Below are 4,917 nucleotides of genomic sequence, written 5' to 3'. Positions count from 1 at the left end.
CTGGTTGACCTATAAGCTAAAGGTTTTGTTCATCTAACTAAAGGGGCAAGTATGATTGGTTATGCTTGCAGATCTGGGTCTCTATCTACTAAGAGTCTCTTTGTTTTCTCTCCTGAGAACCCACCTATCTCAAATGAAGGAATGTATCTTTCATTGAAAAAGAGTGAGAAAGCAAGAGATAGAGTTAGTTTAAGGAATTGGCTCACATAGCTGTAGGAGCTAGCAAGTCAGAAATTCACATACATGTTGTATTTTTCCCATCAATATATACACCTATAATGCACAAATAAAAAATGTGAAAAAAACAAAGAGTTGTACTCTTGAATACAAAGGCTAGAAACTTGGAATCTCTCTTGTAGTCTGGATGCAGAATTCCCTTATTCTCAGAAAAACTGTAAGCTTTTTTTTTTTAATTTTTATTTTTTGGTGGTATTAGGGACTGAACCCAGGGGGCATTCTAGCACTGAGCCATACCTTCAATTCTTTTGTTTTTATTTTGAGAGAGGGTCTTGATAAATTGCCTAGACTGGCCTGGAATTTGTGATCTTCCTGCCTCAGCCTCCCAAATTGCTGGTTTACAGGTGTGTGCCACTAGACTCAGCCTGTCTTTGCCCTGAAGGCCTTCAAGTGATAGGATCGGTCAACTCACATTACTGAGGATAAACTTTACTTAAACTCTATTAATTGTGACTGTTAATCATATCTTAAAAATGCCTTTACACCAGATTGGGTGCGTCGGCTCACACTGTAATCCCAGTGGCTTGGGAGGCTGAGGCAGGAAGATCCCGAGTTCAAAGCAATTTAGCAAGATCCGGCCTCAAAATAAAATAATAAAATAGGCTGAGTGAAAGGACACTTGCAGAGTCCATGTGAAGTCCAAGAATCATGCCACACACCAGAATATCACGCAAGAGATTTATTGTCCGTAACAGGAGGCATAACCACAAGGCTGTCCCTTCAAGGAGAGCAGCAGCCTGTTGGCACTTAAAGAGCAGCTTTATAGCCCGCAAGAAGAATCTCATAAGCTGCATAGGAGTTTAAGCTGGATGGGGTTGATTGTTTTAGCAGGCACTTGTTCTTAAGCAGCACTGCCTAAGAATTGAAACTTTGGAACCTCTAGATAAAATGGCTCCTGACCTAAAATGGTGAATCTGATGCCAATATTGGGGCTATGGCTCAGTGGCTTAGCACCCCTGGGTTTAATCTCTGGTACAAAAAAATATATAATTTGTATCTAAAGATATTCATCATAGAGCTACTCATAACTGGGTAAACAGGTACCATCCCAATGCTCCCAACTAGGGTCTGGCTAAGTAAATTATGATATTGTCATGCAATGAAATATTAAATTGTTATTAAACACTCACTTTAAGAAGTGAATAAAACTCAGGAGGATATAAAATCACCATATGTCAATATGGTACATCATTTTTGTAGCTCACAATATTACTTGGACAAGTAATATTTTCATGGTATAAAAACACCTACTCATACAAACAAAAGAGAGAAAGAAAACTACTCACAGAAAAAAAGTCTGGGAATGTAGCTCAGTGATAGAGTGCTTAACTAGCAATTGCAAAGAAAGCCCAGGGTCCCCCACCCCCACCCCTCCTCCCATCCCTAAAGGAGACAGCTAGAGGGTAGTGTTGTGTGTGGTTTAAGTAGCCTTTGCTATATTTTCTACCAATTCCCAAGATTTTTTACTTTAAACAAAGGGAAAACATGAAAATATAAAAGTCAGTTTCACTTATTAGTTTTTTTAAGAACTGGGGATTAAACCCAGGGGTATTCTACTGTTGAACAACATTCCCAGACTTTCTTTTTTTAATCTTTTCAGATGGGGTCTTGCAAAATTGGTAAGGCTGATGTCAAATTTGCAAGTCCTCCTGTCTCAGCCTCCCAAGTAGCTGGGATTTCAGGCATGTGTGCCACCACTATCAGCATAAAAGCCAGTTTAAAAAGTGTGGTTCTTCCACCTCTTCAGTGAAATTCACTTAGACCATGGGCCAACAGCAAATCTTCAATGTACTAAAGTCATTCAGCAGAGAACTGATCTCTGCATTGCAAATCTATTGCTGAGTCTCAATTTTTAATCTAATCCTTTAATCTAATCTGTTGATCAATAGCATTTGACACAGTTGATTCCTTCCTCCACTTTGAAATGAAATGAACACTTCCAGGCCTCCTAATTTTACCATCTTCTGATTGCCCTTCGGGTGGTGTTACCCAAGACTCCTTTTTTATTTTTAATATTTATTTTTTAGTTATCAGCGGACACAACATCTTTGTTTATATGTGGTGCTGAGAATCCAACCCGGGCCGCACGAATGCCAAGCAAGCGCGCTACCACTTGAGCCACATCCCCAGCCCTCCTTTTTTTTTTTTTTAATTTTTTTATTAGTTGCTCAAAACATTACAATGATCTTGACATATCATACATTTGATTCAAATGGGGTACATAATCTTATTTTTCCACGTGTACAGATTGCAGGATCACATTGGTTATACAGCCACGTTTGGGCCATACTATTGTCTATTGTATTGCACTGCCCTTCTTATCCCCTCTCCCCTCCCCTCCCCTCCCATCACCTCTTTCTACCCAATCTACTGTGACACGTTTCTCTCTCTTTTATCTTCCCCCCACACCATCTTACATGTAATTTTGCATAACCATGAGGGTCTCCCACCATCTTACGTGCAATTCCCCTTCTCTCTCCCATTCCCACGCACCTCTCATTCCTATTTAATGGTAATCTTCTTCTCATGCTCTTCCTCCCTGCTCTGTTTTGAGTCGCCCCCCTTATATCAAAGAAGACATTCTGCATTTGTTTTTTAGGGATTTGCTATCTTCACTTAGCATAATCTGCTCTAATGCCATCCATTTCCCTGCAAATGCCATGATTTTGTTATTTTTTAGTGCTGAGTAATATTCCATTATGTATAAATGCCACAGTTTTTTTATCCATTCATCTATTGAAGGGCATCTCGGTTGGTTCCACAGTCTAGCTATTGTGAATTGTGCTGCTATGAACATTGATATAGCTGTGTCCCTGTTGTATGCTCTTCTTAGGTCTTTTGGGTATTGTCCGAGAAGGGGAATAGCTGGGTCAAATGGTGGTTCCATTCCCAGCTTTCCAAGGAATCTCCATACTGCTTTCCAAATTGGCTGAACCAATTTGCAGTCCCACCAGCAATGTACACGTGTACCCTTTTCCCCACATCCTCACCAGCACTTGTTGTTTGACTTCATAATGGCTGCCATTCTTACTGGAGTGAGATGGTATCTTAGAGTGGTTTTAATTTGCATTTCTCTGACTGCTAGCGATGGTGAGTTTCATGTACTTGTTGATTGATTGTATGTCCTCCTCTTAGAAGTGTCTGTTCAGGTCCTTGGCCCATTTGTTGATTGGGTTATTTGTTTTCTTCTTGTTTAATTTTTTGAGTTCTTTGTATACTCTGGAGATTAGAGCTCTATCTGAAGTGTGAGGGGTAAATATTTGTTCCCAGGATGTAGGCTCCCTATTTACCTCTCTTATTGTTTCTCTTGCTGAGAAAAAACTTTTTAGTTTGAATACGTCCCAATTGTTGATTCTTGATTTTAACTCTTGTGCTTTAGGTGTCCTATTAAGGAATTTGGAGCCCGACCCCACAAGATGGAGATTAGGGCCAACTTTTTCTTCTATTAGATGCAGACTTTCTGGTTTGTTTCCTAGCTCCTTGATCCATTTTGAGTTAACTTTTGTGCAAGGTGAGAGAGAGGGATTCAACTTCATTTTGTTGCATATGGATTTCCAGTTCTCCCAGCACCATTTGTTGACAATGCTATCCTTTCTCCATTGCATGCTTTTGGCACCTTTGTCTAATATAAGGTAGTTGTAATTTTGTGGATTGGTCTCTGTGTCCTCTATTCTATACCAATGGTCTACCTTCCTGTTTTGGTACCAGTACCATGCTTTTTTTGCAACCTCTTCACTATGAAAGGTCCTCAGTCCTTGGGCCTCTTCTCTACCTACATTCACTCACTCCCTAGGTAACCTCAACCAGTTCTATAGCTTTAATACCAGAGATATGTTGACAATTCCCAAATTTATAATGCTATCCAGAACTTCAGACTCATATCTAATATTGTTCTTGACTCTTAATTGTTTAATAGGCCACTGCTATGGGAACAGCATCTTCTCCAAAATTCATGTATCGAAGGCGTAGCCCTCACTATGACTGTATTTGAAAATAGGGCCTGTAAAGAATAATGCGGGTTGAAAAGAGGTAGTAATGGCGGGGCTAATCTAATAGGACTAGTGTCTTTACAAGTAAAGAGACGTCAAAAGGACACAGGGAGAAACTGGCTTTCTGCCAGCCAATAATCAGGCCCTCACCAGGAACCCAATCAGGTTGGACCTTATCCTCCAGAATAGTGAGAAAATAAATTTCTGTTTAAGTGATGTAGTCTGTGGTATTTGTTATGAAAAAATTGAGTAAACTAATACAGCCGCCTCATATATAATACGTTAAGACCACCCTCCAAATCTACACCTTTCCTTAGGAACATCATTTTTGCAGCTCACATAACTCCACTCAGGAGTGGTATTCCAGGACCACTCTAGAATGGCACCTGCCTATTATTCTGGGCCGTATTATTTTACCTCAGAGCACTTCGCACCATATTTATTCGTTCATGGCTCCTTTGGAACTTAAATTCTAGGACAAGGCCTTTAATTTGTTCAATGTTCTACCCCAGCGACTATGGTGAGCTGCCCGAAGACACCGGCGCTCGACAATCACCTCACTTCCGGACTAGAGGTCGTCCGCAACACGTGACCCAAACCTGTTCCACCTCTCCAACCCTTCCCTTCCCGGACCTGAGACCAAAGGCGGGACTTCCTGTGAGTGGTGCTAAACTTCCGTTGTGGGCCGGAA

Source organism: Urocitellus parryii, chromosome 1 (genome assembly GCF_045843805.1).
Source record: "Urocitellus parryii isolate mUroPar1 chromosome 1, mUroPar1.hap1, whole genome shotgun sequence".
Taxonomy (NCBI): domain Eukaryota; kingdom Metazoa; phylum Chordata; class Mammalia; order Rodentia; family Sciuridae; genus Urocitellus; species Urocitellus parryii.
This window is presented reverse-complemented; position numbering follows the sequence as displayed.